General features: G+C 44.6%; 2 pseudogenes; both read left to right on the top strand.

Annotated features, from left to right (window-relative positions):
* Positions 1 to 1,736: 1,736 nt before the first annotated feature.
* On the top strand, positions 1,737 to 3,169 carry LOC139832726 (zinc finger BED domain-containing protein RICESLEEPER 2-like; annotated as a pseudogene).
* A 1,711-nt stretch (positions 3,170 to 4,880) lies between these two features.
* On the top strand, positions 4,881 to 6,086 carry LOC127309841 (F-box protein PP2-B11-like; annotated as a pseudogene).
* Positions 6,087 to 17,842: the final 11,756 nt, after the last annotated feature.

A 17,842-nucleotide genomic window follows, 5' to 3' on the forward strand; every position in this document is an offset into this window, starting at 1 on the left:
TTGAGTTTCTTGAGGTGGCTCTAATGGAGGTGGCTTGGCAGATTTCTTGTGTAATGATTGAGCAAGCAACCAAGGTAGAAGAAGGGGGGTATTTATACCTCCCCTCAAAATTGAGCCGTTGCAGCTTCCGGGGGGGCCGGATATTCCGGCCTAAGTAAGGGCCGGATAATCCGCCCCCCCGGATAATCTGGCCTTCGGGACAAAACCGTGACTTTATCCGGCCAAATATCCGGCCCTATGCCAGACTTGGTTTTCTTCCAGTCCTTAGCCAAAATCGAGGGGGCCGGATATTTCCAAAATATCCGGCCCGGATATTCCGGCCCTGGTACAATACCGGGACAATATCCGGGCAAATGTCCGGCCCCTATACTGCGCTGCTTTTCCCTCGAAGACTTAGCCAAAAACAGGGGGCCGGATATTTCAACAATATCCGGCCTGGCCATCTTTTTGCTGTTAACTTTTGACAGACCGACCAAATCCAACACACATAAATATGAATCTATGTAATCCCTGTACCACTTAAACAAACATTAGTGTATCACATATATTGACATCAAACACACAAAACATAATGTGAGAGATGTTCTTTCAGCAGCTCCGCCCCCTTCTCCTCTGTCAATCGGTGGTAAGCGGCCACGCCTAGCTTCAACTTCACGCCTTCACCCCGTGCCTCCTTTCCCCTCCTTCAATCCTTCTAGTTCGGGACAATGTGAATATGAACTATGGTTTGTGATTTTGAGACTATGTCATATAAAGTTATGGACTATGTGAACTATCTCTGGTTGATGTTTGGCTGCAAAATATCATATCCGAGATTTTATAGCTGCAAAGTGCTATATCTATTATTATATATATGCTGAAATCCTGAATTTTCATATTTTTTTGTTAAGCGCTATTTTGAAAATTAGCACGCTATAGCGTTTTTCTGAAGCCCACGCTATTTATGTTAGCGCGCTATTTATGTTAGCGTGCTATTTTTTTCATTGGGTAGCCATCGTTCTCGTTTCCTCCACGCACAGCACAGGCGCCGCGCCGCCACCGCCGCCCATGATGTCTCCTCCGCCGGCCACCTAGCCCTCCCCCTCGCGCCCCACCTCCCTCGTGCCCCACCGTCCCTCGCCTCTCCGCCTCTCACCCCACCGTCGAAATTGACATGGACGGACGGAAGCAGAAACTGTTGTCCTCGTTGTATGGCCCGGCGGTGAAGAAGAAGGCCAGCGCCCGCGCCCAGGGCAGCGACATGGAGGACAATCCGAGCATCGCATCTCTGAAGCGGCACCCCCCCTCCGCCTCGTCGGCTCCCTGCCCACATCGCCGCTGCCGGTCGCGCTGCGGGCCGTGACAAGTCATCCTCTTCCAAGCAAATTCCGGTGGTGAGCTGCTTGCAGTAATTAAATTCTTGTTGTTTAATTGATGCAAATGCTGCTTGCTTAATGCTGTATACTATTTTACAAATGAGTGTTGTTGGTGTAAATAAATGGTGTAAATTGGTGCTAATGATGCAAATGCAGCTTGTTTATTTGATGCAAATGCTGTTTATTTGATACTGCTTACAAATGGATGTTTTTTATTTGATGCAAATGATGCAAATATTGTTTGCTTGCTGTTTTATACTATATATTACGGTGATATATAATGCAAATGCTAATTTAAATGCATGCTTGCTTGCTGTTGTGTAATAAAATATATGCAAATGTTGCTTCCTTGCTATTTTATACAATTTTAGTGATATATAATGTTGCCTGCTTGTTGTTTATTTGCTGCAAATGCTATAGGAAGAGGAGATTCATGATGGTGAGGAAGATAACCAATAAATTGAGGAGGAAGAAAATGAATATATCTATGCGCCCGATGAGAATAATGAAGATGACAACTCTTACAACCATGATGATGACATGTCCAAGGATGATGGCCTAGATCTTGAAGACAAAGGAAGTATTGATATTAGTTCCAGAGAAGATGAAGCAAGAGTCATAGGAAAGAAAAAAAAGGAAGAAGGAATCAAGCGGCTCCGAGAATTCAATGGCTTGGAAATATTTTGAGAAGGTGTGGATTGTTGATGAAGAGAACCCAGAAGGGCCTAAGTTGTTGAAGGCAAGGTGCCTCCATTGCGCTAAGGAATATGCCTATACTCAAGGTGGAAACACCTCAACCATTAATAGGCATTGGAAAGGGAAATGCAAGAAGCTCAACGCAAAGATTGCAAGCCAATTGATCCAAAGCCGTCTTGGTTTCAAGCCCGTCAATGGCAACTCCTGGACATGTTGGGTTTGATCAAGCTATTGTCAAGGAGCTCATTGCTAAAATGATAATGGTCCATGAGTACTCATTTAGGATGGTCGAGCATGAGTGGTTCAACATTGTTTTGAAGTACTTGAATCCACTCTATACATCCATGGGAAGAAAGGCAATCCGAGCCGAGTGCATGAGGGTCTACAAGAAAGAAAAGGAGAGGCTGAAAGTAGCACTCCAGGAGGTGGACTACATTAGTGGACTACATTAGTCTCACTACAGATCTGTGGACTAGCAATCAGACCATTGGCTATATGTGTGTGGTGGCGCACTATATACCGATTGGAAGATGCAGACCCGTGTGCTTGCTTTCCTGGAGTTGGATCCACCTCACTCTGGACATGTGATTGCGGATGCTGTTTGGGATTGTGTGACTGATTGGAAAATAGAGAACAAGGTTATTTCCATCACACTAGACAATGCTTCAAACAATGATGTTGTTGTCAAAGATTTGAAGGCAAAGTTCATTTTCCGGCGTTGCAAACAATTTGAGGAGGTCTATTTCCATGTCTGGTGTTGTGCACACATCGTCAACTTGGTGGTGCAAGATGGGACAACATGTATGTCTAGTTTGATATTGAATTTGAGGGAGACAGTGAAGTACTTCAAGAAGTCAACTAGTCGCTTACACAAGTTTGTTGATATTTGTAGAGGTTTAGCTCTCACTATCGATTCTCATTTGACCCTTGATGTTTGCACAAGGTGGAGTTCAACCTACAAGATGATAGCTACTGGCCGTCCATATAGAGAGGCATTGAAAGATTATGCCAAGTCAGATCCGAACTACAAGTGGGAACCTACAAGTGATGAATGGAAGATGTATGAGCTTATTGAGCCAATGCTCTTTGCGTTCGCTCAAGTAACTACCGCATTTTGAGCACAAGCATATCCCACAGCAAACATATTCTACCGCCACATTGTGAGTATCAAGATTGCATTGAGAAAAGCCATTGCTCATCGGAACCCAACTTATAAGGCTATGGGAGAAGCTATTATGGAGAAGTTAAACAAATATTGGGAGGAAAAGAACAATGTCATGGTGCTTGCTACAATCCTTGATCCAAGGTACAAGATGTTCTACATAGATTGGGCCTTCAAAGAACTCTATGACGAAGACACGACAATTGATGAGATAGCTGATGTGCATGTGGAGTTAGAGGAGTTCTTTGATAAGTTTGATACTACAAAGAAGATGGCCGAGAAATCAACCACATCATCCTCCAACATTTGCATTACTAGTAGCTCAATGCCCGCATCGGATAGTGCCTTCCAAACCCACCGAAGAAACACCACAACAAAATCATCAAAGAGTGAACTAAGGAACTACCTAGAAGATGCGCTTGAGGATCCAAATCCCAAATTCATCTTGCTTGATTGGTGGAAAGTGAATTCACTTAGGTACCCGGTGTTGGCAAAGATGGCAAGGCGGTTCTTGACTATCCCGGCTAGTTCCGTGTCATCGGAATCAACTTTTAGCACCGGTGGAAGGGTTTTAGATGACTATCGTAGTTCTCTAAAGCCGGCTATGGTGGAGTCATTGGTTTGTGGTGCAAGCTATATTAAGGGTTCCCATAGTGACTTGAATGTGATGGTATGATTTCCACCGCCTTCTCACATTGTCAACTCTTTAAAAAAATTCATGGCTAACTTTCTCTAATTTAGGAGAAGGAGGAAGATGATGAGGAAAATGTGGATACCATCAAGTTGCCTAAGGCCTAAGGGTGTGGTGAACAACAACTATTGGTAAGAGATATTTACTATATGTTCACTTGTCATGTGTAGAAAATTTACTAAATCTATTGTTACTTGTAGACTATCATGTCATTTGGATGTTGCTACAATGGAGTTGCAGAAATGGAGATGGATGATGATCTTGCTAGAAGTTGAACTTGTCTTATTTTATTTGTGTTGAACTTGGAACCTAAGAGAGTTGGATGTTACTCTAGTTGATTTGTGTTTGAACTTGGAACCTAAGTTGTAACCGTGTCGATATGTCAACTATTATTTATGAAACCTCTATATCATTTTGTGCTTGTCCATTGTGTATTTGTGTTTCCCTTTTGGTTATTTTCAGGAATTTGAATTGAGAAAGAATGGACATGATGTGTGAAATTGCTTCTAATTTTGAGGTAAACCTCTATACCCGTGGTGTATCATCTAATCTAATTGCTCTAATTATTGATTCTCATCAAATGGATTTATCCCTATGTGAATTGATATACTTAGTATTTTTCTGGAAACTTATGAGCATTTACATGCTCAATTTGCTATCCAAAAGCTTGAAAACAAGCAAAACTGCTGTCTACACAAGGGATACCTGTGCTGTGCTGCGAGCCAGCTCGAGCTGGACCGAGCTAGAGCCAAGCTCGAGCCGAGCCACTTTTTCCGACTCGTGGCTGAAACGAGCCAGCCCGAGCCGAGCCGTTTTCTGCGGGCTCAAATGCGGCTCGGACCGAGCCCAGCCCGAGCTGGCTCGTGTCCAGCCTAGAACCAATTTTCCCTGAAATAAAAGGCTGGATCGACCCGTACCCAACTTCCAACACAAAGCCCCTGTGTACGTACGTGCAGAACGAGAGAGGGATCTATCCATGGAGACAGCCGCCTGCTGGATCGAGCGCCTGCCGGAGGAGCTCCTAGCGGCGGTGATCTCCCTCACGTCGCCTCCCGACGCCTGCCGCATCGCTGCAGTCTCCCGGGCTTTCCTCGCCACCGCGGACTCCGACGACGTCTGGTGCCGCTTCCTGCCCGGCGATCTCCCACGGTTCGTCGACGCCTACGAAAGCTTTCTCATGGCGCTGCCGTCGTGCAAGGCGCGGTTCCTGCGTCTCTCCGACGACCCCGCCCTCCTCTTAGGCAGAGTCACGGTATGTTACGGTCCGGCCCTCCCCTCTCCATGGCAGGCAGCAATCTTACTCCCGCACTCCATCTCCCTCCCTGCTTCTTCTTCGATCAATTAATCAATGTGTACGTTCACGGATCATGCAGAGGATGTGGTTGGACAAGACTACCGGCGGCAAGTGCTACATGCTCTCGGCAAGGGCGCTGAATATTTCGTGGGGCGATGAGCCCAACTACTGGCGCTGGATACATCTCGACGTCTTGCATGACGGCAAAAGGTCACACATCCTACACCACCTTCTTAATTATGGATGCATGCTCCATCAATTTCAATTGATTTGTAAAATGTTAAGCTTTTTATACTCCTGCTCCCATTCAGAAAAACAAAATAATTATTTGCAACAGGATCACATTCGAAGCCGCTCAACTCCTGCACGTTGCCTGGCTGGAAGTCCGCGGGAATATCGACAGTAGGATGCTCTCGCCAAACTCCACTTACGGTGTATACCTGGTGTTCCGATTGGACCCTAAAACCCACGGGCTAGGTTTCCCATTCCAGGAGGGGTTGATCAGCGTCGGAGGAAGTGTATCAACCCGACGAGCTTGCCTCCATTGTTACGACGAAGATGGTGCGGGCGGTGTGGTGCCGCGGAAGTACGTTGTGGATAGTACCCGTACTTATTGGCCCCGGCCGAGCTCCTCTCACACGGTTCTTGTCGAAGATGACGTGACTCTTCCCCAGAGAAGAGCGGATGGTTGGATGGAGCTCGAGCTAGCGGATGGGTTTTACAACCACGAAGATGACGATGGCGAGGTGCGGGTGGCATTGAATGAGACCAAACGTCTATACTCGAAGGGAGGTCTCATTGTGCGGAGCATCGAGTTTAGAATTAAGCAACAAAACATCTAGTCCGAGAAAAAAGAAACACCAAATAAAAGGACAATCATCCAGATGGTGGGTATTCACACTTTGACTTGATCTGCTCTTAGCGTCGACATAATTTAATTTCGGAATTTGGGTCACAATAAACGCTTGTTGCACGTGTGTTGTTCTTATTTATGGATTTTTGCAGAAAAAAAGATAGTTGTTGTAGGCTATATTTAGTAGGAAAACTAGTTAAAATCTTCCACAAGATTTTCCAAAGAAAGGTATGAATTCGTCAACCAAACTACATACATCCTAAGGACAAGACTATTCACAGAACATCCCGTGGTGGGATTAACTTTAGAAAGTCGTGGCACGCACTATTGAATAAATGCTTCTAATTGGGGAGTGATGTTTTGGCACATGGAGCGCTGCTTGCTTGGAACCGTCTCTCTCGGTTCTCGACGTTAGTTTGGGTTTGCAACTTTGCATTCAGGCTCATGGAGGCGGGTGTCTCCATCGGCTGACGGATCGGTGCCCTTCCAGCTAGGGCAAAGAGCTTCTTGGGTGACGGACTGAATGTGGCTAAGAGCGAAGGCAATAGTACAGCCCGTTACCGGCTATAAACTCATGACAAGTCACCTACAGCCTTCATAAAGTAAGCATATGTACAATAGTCGGACTCTTATACTCCCTCCGTCCCGGTTCACAGGGCTTAATCTGAAAAAACATTTGTCCCACAATACCATCTCACTAAGGCTTGCATGCATTTAATTATAAGTATTAACCCCCTCTAATTACTCACTACCTTCTCTTTCTTCTTTTTTAAGCACGCTGAAACAACCAGTGCATGCACGAGGGGTGGGAAACCGAGAGAGTTTTAATGTGGGGTTGGGGTGCATGTGAGTCTCTTAGCATTTCCTATTAATTAGCTAGTACAGCTGATTGGAGAGAGCCCATCATTGAGAATAGTTTTAGCATCCAATCAAATGTTGCCTTGGTTGCGATGCAAATTCATGTGAGCCCTGTGAACCGGGACGGAGGGAGTATAAACTCTATATACTACCTCCGTCCCAAGGAATAAGGCGCACGCGTATTTCAAGGCGAACTTTGACCATACAAATTATACAACAAAATCTTGGTTATATTATATGTAATTAGTATCGTTGGATTCATATCGAAAAACACTTTCTAATGATGTTAATTTCATACAAACAATCTTTATATATTTGAAGTAATTCTTAGTCAAACAAAAACACGTAAAACGAGGACGTCTTATTCCTTGAATCGGAGGTAGTAATATTTAAAGAGTTCTAATTAGTGTTGCGCATGCATGAGTGGAGGCCATTCAAGAGCTAGCTCAAAGCGCTAGCAGCAGGCTATTGGTGAGCTGCAGTGTATCGTATATTGCGCTGTAGCCGGACGCTAAGCGAAGAGCCGGCTCTCCTCTCTCTCATCTCTTCTCTCTCTTTTGATTTTGCTTCTAGCATTGCTTGTAGTCTGCGGCGATTTACACAAAAATAACCCTTTGTTGCAACTATAGCACAGACTGACCCTCCGGGCAAACTATTTCACCCATCTAACCCTTTTGTGTGGCGCCCCTCACGCCGGCGCCACACCTCACTGTGTGGCGCCCGTGCCGGCGGCGCCACTCTCCCAGCCGATGTGGCGCCCTCGACGCTGAGCTGTGCGTCGATCCGACGTGGCAGGATGTGTGGCGCCGCTCCCATCGGCGCCACACATGCACTTGTAATTGCCCAAAACATACTGTCAGACAAATCGTCTGGTACTTAGCCGTCTTGGCCAGGTTGTTTGTGTGGCTCCGATGCCACGGGCGCCACACTTCACAGTGTGGCGCCGATGGCATCGGCGCCACACAAACAGCCTCGCCAAAACGGCTAAGTCTCAGGCGTCCGGAGCCCCTGGATGTTTTCAACATATAAACAACATATGTGACGCCGATGCCATGGGCGCCACACGGTGCAATGTGGCACCGGCGTGAGGGGCGCCACACGTTGACTTGTGCTAAAAATATGAAAGTTCTTGCCTTACGTAAATAGTTTTCAACACAACAATAGCAATTTCATACACATAGAACATACACATAGCACACATCATAGCTCACATCGTAGCACATAGATTCAACAACACGTACCAATAGAGACATGGTTCGAAATGACATAGGGTTCACAACACGATACTTATGAAGATAGAGTTCACAACAACACGTAGTAAATCCTAGTACCGTCCTCGACGTGCCGTCCTCACGGGCTGCTTCCGGACGGCCATCCTTTTCGTTCGCTGCTGTGGCTCTTGTTGCTGCTGCTCCACCTGCTCCTCCTGCTCCTCCTCCTCCTCCTCTGAAGATAACGGCTCATCGTTCCTCATCCTCGTCAAAGATGATCTCCGCGCCGGCGCCTCATCCTTCTCAATGATAACCTTCTTTCCTCGGTTGACATAATCGTCCAGAGTGTATCGGTTTGGAGTCTTTCCCCTTGGCTTCAACTGGTAAGCTGACCGTGTGACTTGCTTCTTGCCGCGACTAATGCTTTGACTCAAAATGGCGTCGTCGTCAGGAATCTTCACAAACATGAACACATGAGATTACAAAAGTTGAAATTAGTAAGCACATGTTTGACAGCAACAAAATAGTTCATACCTCCGCCTCTTCAGAAGAGGATGTAGGAATTTCGTCGTCGCGGCAACCTAGCAAGTTGGCTAACCGACGCATCTTTCGTGCAGTGTTCTGCGTCATGGAAGTCATGGTTACAAAGCCACCCGAACATAAAAGCGTACATTCAAAGTTGGTGATCGTACCTTAATGAAATGCCGCGAACGGTCTGATAGGCTTTTCATCTCTATAACTCTGATCTCAAACAACCTCGCACTCCTCAGCTCTTTTTGGATCTCCGACCGCTGTGACAAACATATTATACACAATTTAAGCGAGCACATGCCAATGTAGATAATGTACTAGTTAATGAGAGAATCCATTACCACGAAGTTCAGCTCGGAAGCAATAGAAGTCGAGGTCAGCCAGAACCGCGCCTCCTCAAGGCTCTTGGGGTTGAGGTCGGCCATCCCCGCGCCAATATGGTAGTAGGTACCATATGGCTCCCAATCCACCTGCAGCATAAAAATATTTCAGAATTTACAACATGCTAGTAGAATTTATGAACTCGGATTGCAAAAGAGTGATCGGTTACCTGCTCAGCGGTAAGAGTGTCCAACTACTCAGTGTAGTGCATGTACATGATCTTTGTATCGCTCGTCATCTCGGAGACATTGTCCCAAAGGTATGCCCAAGTGGGCTCCCGATCAAGGTTGTTCCGGTGATGAGGCCATGGCCTCTCGTTGAGTATCCTGGGCCGCCCAACTGATAGGCGGTCCCAGCTCCATACGGAAAGTAGGAGCAAGCATCCACCTGAAGGAGATATGCCCTAGAGGCAATAATAAAGTGGTTATTATTTATATCTCTATGTTTATGATAAATGTTTATATGTCATGCTATAATTGTATTAACCGAAACATTAGTACATGTGTGATATATAGACAAACAAAGAAGTCCCTAGTATGCCTCTTAACTAGCTTGTTGATTAATGGATGATTAGTTTCATAATCATGAACATTGGATGTTATTAATAACAAGGTTATATCATTATATGAATGATGTAATGGACACACCCAATTAAGCGTAGCATAAGATCTCGTCATTAAGTTATTAGCTATATGCTTTCGATACATAGTTACCTAGTCCTTATGACCATGAGATCATGTAAATCACTTATACCGGAAAGGTACTTTGATTACACCAAACGCCACTACGTAAATGGGTGGTTATAAAGGTGAGATTAAGTATCCGGAAAGTATGAGTTGAGGCATATGGATCAACAGTGGGATTTGTCCATCCCGATGACGGATAGATATACTCTGGGCCCTCTCGGTGGAATGTCGTCTAATGTCTTGCAAGCATATGAATAAGTTCATAAGAGACCACATACCACGGTACGAGTAAAGAGTACTTGTCAGGAGACGAGGTTGAACAAGGTATAGAGTAATACCGAAGATCAAACCTCGGACAAGTAAAATATCGCGTGACAAAGGGAATTGGTATCGTATGTGAATGGTTCATTCGATCACTAAAGTCATCGTTGAATATGTGGGAGCCATTATGGATCTCCAGATCCCGCTATTGGTTATTGGTCGGAGTGAATACTCAACCATGTCCACATAGTTCACGAACCGTAGGGTGACACACTTAAAGTTGGATGTTGAAATGGTAGAACTTGAATATGGAATGGAGTTCGAATATTTGTTCGGAGTCCCGGATGAGATCCCGGACATCACGAGGAGTTCCGGAATGGTCCGGAGAATAAGATTCATATATAAGATGTCATTTTATGTGAATTAAAATGATGCGGAAGGTTCTATGGAAGGTTCTAGAAAAATCCGGAAGAAACCACCAAGGAAGGTGGAGTCCCGGTGGGACTCCACCACCATGGCCGGCCAACCCTAGTGGGGGAGGAGTCCCAAGTGGACTTCCCCATAGGGGCCGGCCACCCCCTCCATGGAAGGTGGAACTCCCACCTCAAGTGGGAGTCCTAGCTTGGGTAGGTTTCCCTATTCTATGGAAGGTTTTGGGTTCGGGTCTTATTCGAAGACTTGGAGTCCAACACTTGGGGTTCCACCTATATAATGAGGGGCCAAGGGAGGGGGCCGGCCACCCCAAGACCACAAGCTGGCCGCCCCCCTCTCCTCCATATCTCCCGCGTAGCTTTAGCGAAGCTCCGTCGGAGTTCTCCACCGCCACCGACACCACGCCGTCGTGCTGTCGGATTCAAGAGGAGCTACTACTTCCGCTGCCCGCTGGAACGGGAGGTGGACGTCGTCTTCATCAACAACCGAACGTGTGACCGAGTACGGAGGTGCTGCCCGTTCGTGGCGCCGGAGCGATCGTGATCAAGTTCTTCTACGCGCTTTTGCAAGCGGCAAGTGAACGTCTACCGCAGCAACAAGAGCCTCATCTTGTAGGCTTTGGAATCTCTTCAAGGGTGAGACTCGATACCCCCTCGTTGCTACCGTCTTCTAGATTGCATCTTGGCTTGGATTGCGTGTTCGCGGTAGGAAAATTTTTGTTTTCTATGCAACGTTCTCCTACAGTGGTATCAGAGCCGTGTCTATGCATAGATGGTTGCACGAGTAGAACACAATGGTTTTGTGGGCGTTGATGCTCTTGTTATCTTTAGTTTGAGTACTTTGCATCTTTGTGGCATAGTGGGATGAAGCGGCTCGGACTAACTTTACATGACCGCGTTCATGAGACTTGTTCCTCGTTCGACATGCAACTTGTATTGCATAAGAGGCTTTGCGGGTGTCTGTCTCTCCTACTATAGTGAAGATTCAATTTACTCTTCTATTGAAAACATTAGTATCAACGTTGTGGTTCATGTTCGTAGGTAGATTAGATCTCTCTCGAAAACCCTAAACCACGTAAAATATGCAAACCAAATTAGAGACGTCTAACTTGTTTTTGCAGAGTTTGGTGATGTGATATGGCCATAATGTGATGATGAATATGTATGAGATGATCATTATTGTATTGTGGCAACCGGTAGGAGCCTTATGGTTGTCTTTAAATTTCATGTTGAGTAGTATTTCAAAGTAGTTGTAATAGTTGCTACATGGAGGACAATCATGAAGACGGCGCCATTGACCTTGACGCTACGCCGACGATGATGGAGATCATGCCCGAAGATGATGGAGATCATGTCCGTGCTTTGGAGATGAAGATCAAAGGCGCAAAGACAAAAGGGCCATATCATATCACATATGAACTGCATGTGATGTTTATCCTTTATGCATCTTATTTTGCTTAGATCGCGACGGTAGCATTATAAGATGATCCCTCACTAAAATCTCAAGATAATAAAGTGTTCATCCTTAGTAGCACCGTTGCCAAGACTTGTCGTTTCGAAGCATCTCGTGATGATCGGGTGTGATAGAATCAACAAGTGCATACAACGGGTGCAAGACAGTTTTGCACATGCGGATACTAAGGTGGCCTTGACGAGCCTAGCATGTACAGACATGGTCTCGGAACACGTGATACCGAAAGGTAGAGAATGAATCATATGGTTGATATGATGAACACTTTGAGTGTTCGCCATTGAAATCACACCTTGTCTCGTGATGATCGGACATAGGTGCGGTGGATTTGGTTCGTGTGATCACTAAGACAATGCGAGGGATATTGTTTTGAGTGGGAGTTCATCTAGATTTTTAATTATGTTGAATTAAAATTTGAACTCAATTTGTCATAAACTTAGTCTAAACTTTTGCAAATATATGTTGTAGAGATGGCGTCCCCAATCAATTTTAACCAGTTCCTAGAGGAAGAAAAACTTAAGAGCAACGGTAGCAACTTCACCGACTGGTTCCGTCATGTGAGGATCTTCCTCTCTGGCGGAAATCTGCAATATGTGCTTGATGCACCGCTAGGTGACCCTCCTGCAGAAACTGAAACCGATGAAGTAAAAGCTGTTTACGAGACTAGAAAAACTCGGTACTCTCAAGTTCAGTGTGCCATCCTGTGCAGTCTGGAATCCGATCTTCAAAAACGTTTTGAGCACCACGATCCTCATGAGTTGATGAATGAGCTGAAAGCTATTTTTGAGACTCATGGGGCCGTGGAATGCTATGAAGCATCGAAACAATTCTTCAGCTGCATGATGGAAGAAGGCAGCTCCGTTAGTGAGCACATGCTCGCCATGACCGGGCATGCGAAGAAACTCAGTGACTTGGGAATAGTGATTCCTAACAGACTGGGGATTAATCGTGTCCTTCAATCACTGCCACCAAGTTACAAGAACTTTGTGATGAACTACAATATGCAGAACATGAACAAGGAGTTACCTGAACTCTTTGGCATGCTAAAAGCTGCTGAGATTGAGATCAAGAAAGAGCACCAAGTGTTGATGGTCAACAAGACCACTAGTTTCAAGAAACAGGGCAAGTCTAAGGGAAAATTCAAGAAGGGTGGCAAGAAAGCTGCCACGCCTCCTATGAAACCTAAGAACGGCCCTAAGCCTGATGCTGAGTGCTATTACTGCAAGGAGAAGGGACACTGGAAGCGTAATTGCTCCAAGTATCTGGCTGATATGAAGAGCGGCCTTGTCAAGAAGAAGAAAGAAGGTATATCTGATATACATGTTATAGATGTTTATCTCACTGGTTCTCGTTCTAGTACCTGGGTATTTGATACTGGTTCGGTTGCTCATATTTGTAACTCGAAACAGGAACTAAAGAATAAACGAAGACTACTGAAAGATGAAGTGACGATGCGCGTTGGAAATGGATCCAAAGTCGATGTGATCGCTATCGGCACACTTCCTCTACATCTACCTTCGGGATTAGTTTTAAGCCTAAATAATTGTTATTTTGTACCCGCGTTGAGCATGAACATTATATCTGGATCTTGTTTAATGCAAGACGGTTATTCATTCAAGTCTGAGAATAATGGTTGTTCTATTTTTATGAATAATATCTTTTACGGTCGAGCACCACAAAAGAATGGCTTATTTCTGTTAGATCTCGATAGTAGTGATACGCATATACATAACATTGATGCTAAGCGAATTAAATTGAATGATAATTCTACTTATATGTGGCACTGTCGTCTTGGTCATATTGGAGTGAAACGCATGAAGAAACTCCATACTGATGGATTACTTGAATCACTTGACTTTGAGTCACTTGATAGATGCGAAGCATGTCTAATGGGAAAAATGACTAAGATTCCATTTTCTGGTATGATGGAGCGAGCTACTGACTTATTGGAAATCATACATACCGATGTGTGCGGACCAATGATTGTAGCATCGCGCGGTGGTTATCGTTATGTTCTAACCTTCACAGATGATCTGAGTAGATATGGGTATATCTATTTCATGAAACATAAATCCGAAACTTTCGAGAAGTTTAAAGAATTTCAAAGTGAAGTAGAAAATCAACGTAACAAGAAGATTAAATTTCTACGATCTGATCGTGGAGGTGAATATCTGAGTTATGAGTTTGGCATGCATTTAAAGAAATGTGGAATACTTTCACAATTGACACCGCCGGGAACACCTCAACGAAACGGTGTGTCCGAACGTCGTAATCGAACTCTCTTAGATATGGTTCGTTCTATGATGTCTCTTACTGATTTGCCGTTATCCTTTTGGAGTTATGCATTAGAGACAGCCGCATTCACTTTAAATAGAGCACCATCAAAATCCGTAGAAACGACACCGTATGAATTATGGTTTAATAAGAAACCTAAGCTGTCGTTCCTGAAAGTTTAGGGTTGCGAAGCCTATGTAAAGAAGTTACAACCGGACAAGCTAGAACCCAAAGCGGAGAAATGCGTCTTCATAGGATACCCTAAGGAAACTATAGGGTACACTTTCTATCACAAGTCCAAAGGCAAAATCTTTGTTGCTAAGAACGGAACCTTTCTTGAGAAAGAATTTCTCACTAAAGAAGTGACTGGAAGAAAAGTAGAACTCGATGAGATTGATGAATCTATACTCGTTGATCAGAGTAGCGCGATCTGGAAGTTGTACTGTACCGCCTACACCGGCAACAGAGGAAGCTAATGATAATGATCATGAAACTTCGAACGAGGAAACTGCGAACCTCGCAGATCGACAAGGGAGCGTACCACTCCCGATTGGTATGATCCTTGTCTAAATGTCATGATTGTGGATAACAATGATGAGGACCCTGCGACGTATGAAGAAGCGATGATGAGCCCGTATTCCAACAAATGGCAAGAAGCCATGAAATCCGAAATGGGATCCATGTATGATAACAAAGTATGGACTTTGGTAGACTTACGATAGCCAAAAGGCTGTCGAGAATAAATGGATCTTCAAGAGAAAAACAGATGCTGATGGTAATATTATCGTCTATAAAGCTCGACTTGTCGCAAAGGGTTTCCGACAAATTCAAGGAGTTGACTACGATGAGACTTTCTCACTGTAGCGAAGCTAAAATCTGTGAGGATTTTGTTAGCAATAGCTGCATTTTTCGATTATGAGATTTGGCAGATGGATGTCAAAACGGTGTTCCTTAATGGAGACATTGAGGAAGAGTTGTATATGGTACAACCCAAAGGTTTTGTCGATCCTAAAAATGCTGACAAAGTATGCAAACTTCAGCGTTCAATCTATGGACTGAAGCAAGCATCAAGAAGTTGGAACCGACGCTTTGATAAGGGGATCAAAGACTTCGGGTTTATACAAAGGTCATGGAGAGGCCTGTATTTACAAGAAAGTGAGTGGGAGCTCTGTAGCATTCCCGATATTATATGTAGATGACATATTATTGATCGGGAATGATATAGAACTATTAAGCAGTTGTTAAAGGTTATTTGAATAATAGTTTTTCAATGAAAGACCTTGGTGAAGCATCGTATATATTAGGCATCAAGATTTATAGAGATAGATCAAGACGCCTAATAGGGCTATCACAGAGTACATATCTGGACAAGATTCTAAAGAAGTTTAGAATGGACGAAAGTAAGAAAGGGTTCTTACCTATGTTACCAGGCAAGGTCTTGAGTAAGACTCAAGGACCGGCTACGGCAGAAGAAAGAGAAAGGATGAGTAATATCCCCTATGTCTCGGCAGTAGGATCTATCATGTATGCCATGCTATGTACTAGACCGGATATAGCACATGCTGTTAGTTTGACTAGCAGATATCAAAGTGATCCAGAATGGAACAACTGGACAGCGGGCAAGAATATCCTGAAGTACTTGAAAAGAACTAAGGATATGTTTCTTTGTTATGGAGGTGACCAAGAGCTCGTTGTAAGTGGTTACACCGATGCAAGTTGGAACACTGATCCTGATGACTCTAAGTCACAGTCTGGGTACGTGTTTATATTGAATGGTGTTGCGATAAGTGGGCAAGCTCGAAGCGATTGCACGGTGGCGAAGTCTTCAACGTAATCGAGTACATAGCGGCTTCAGAGGCTTCATCGTAAGCGGTATGGATGAAGAGGTTCATTGTAGAGCTCGGTGTGGTTCCTAGTGCATTGGACCCATTAATCATTTACTGTGATAACATGGGTGCCATCGCCAATGCACAAGAGCCAAGGTCACACAAGAGGCTGAAGCATATCAAGCTGCGTTACCATTCGATTCGCGAGTACATCGAAGATGGAGAAGTAAAGATTTGCAAAGTACACACTGATCTGAATGTAGCAGATCCGTTGACTAAAGCTCTCCCTAGGGCAAAGCATGACCAACACCAGAATGCCATGGGTGTTAGGTATATTACAATGTAATCTAGATTATTGACTCTAGTGCAAGTGGGAGACTGAAGGAGATATGCCCTAGAGGCAATAATAAAGTGGTTATTATTTATATCTCTATGTTTATGATAAATGTTTATATGTCATGCTATAATTGTATTAACCGAAACATTAGTACATGTGTGATATATAGACAAACAAAGAAGTCCCTAGTATGCCTCTTAACTAGCTTGTTGATTAATGGATGATTAGTTTCATAATCATGAACATTGGATGTTATTAATAACAAGGTTATATCATTATATGAATGATGTAATGGACACACCCAATTAAGCGTAGGATAAGATCTCGTCATTAAGTTATTTGCTATATGCTTTCGATACATAGTTACCTAGTCCTTATGACCATGAGATCATGTAAATCACTTATACCGGAAAGGTACTTTGATTACACCAAACGCCACTGCGTAAATGGGTGGTTATAAAGGTGAGATTAAGTATCCGGAAAGTATGAGTTGAGGCATATGGATCAACAGTGGGATTTGTCCATCCCGATGACGGATAGATATACTCTGGGCCCTCTCGGTGGAATATCGTCTAATGTCTTGCAAGCATATGAATAAGTTCATAAGAGACCACATACCACGGTACGAGTAAAGAGTACTTGTCAGGAGACGAGGTTGAACAAGGTATAGAGTGATACCGAAGATCAAACCTCGGACAAGTAAAATATCGCGTGACAAAGGGAATTGGTATCGTATGTGAATGGTTCATTCGATCACTAAAGTCATCGTTGAATATGTGGGAGCCATTATGGATCTCCAGATCCCGCTATTGGTTATTGGTCGGAGTGAATACTCAGCCATGTCCACATAGTTCACGAACCGTAGGGTGACACACTTAAAGTTGGATGTTGAAATGGTAGAACTTGAATATGGAATGGAGTTCGAATATTTGTTCGGAGTCCCGGATGAGATCCCAGACATCACGAGGAGTTCCGGAATGGTCCGGAGAATAAGATTCATATATAGGATGTCATTTTATGTGAATTAAAATGATGCGGAAGGTTCTATGGAAGGTTCTAGAAGGTTCTAGAAAAATCCAGAAGAAACCACCAAGGAAGGTGGAGTCCCGGTGGGACTCCACCACCATGGCCGGCCAACCCTAGTGGGGGAGGAGTCCCAAGTGGACTTCCCCATAGGGGGCCGGCCACCCCCTCCATGGAAGGTGGAACTCCCACCTCAAGTGGGAGTCCTAGCTTGGGTAGGTTTCCCTATTCTATGGAAGGTTTTGGGTTCGGGTCTTATTCGAAGACTTGGAGTCCAACACTTGGGGTTCCACCTATATAATGAGGGGCCAAGGGAGGGGGCCGGCCACCCGAGGACCACAAGCTGGCCGCCCCCCTCTCCTCCATATCTCCCGCGTAGCTTTAGCGAAGCTCCGCCAGAGTTCTCCACCGCCACCGACACCACGCCGTCGTGCTGTCAGATTCAAGAGGAGCTACTACTTCCGCTGCCCGCTGGAACGGGAGGTGGACGTCGTCTTCATC

This window comes from Lolium perenne, chromosome 6 (assembly GCF_019359855.2).
Source record: "Lolium perenne isolate Kyuss_39 chromosome 6, Kyuss_2.0, whole genome shotgun sequence".
NCBI lineage: Eukaryota > Viridiplantae > Streptophyta > Magnoliopsida > Poales > Poaceae > Lolium > Lolium perenne.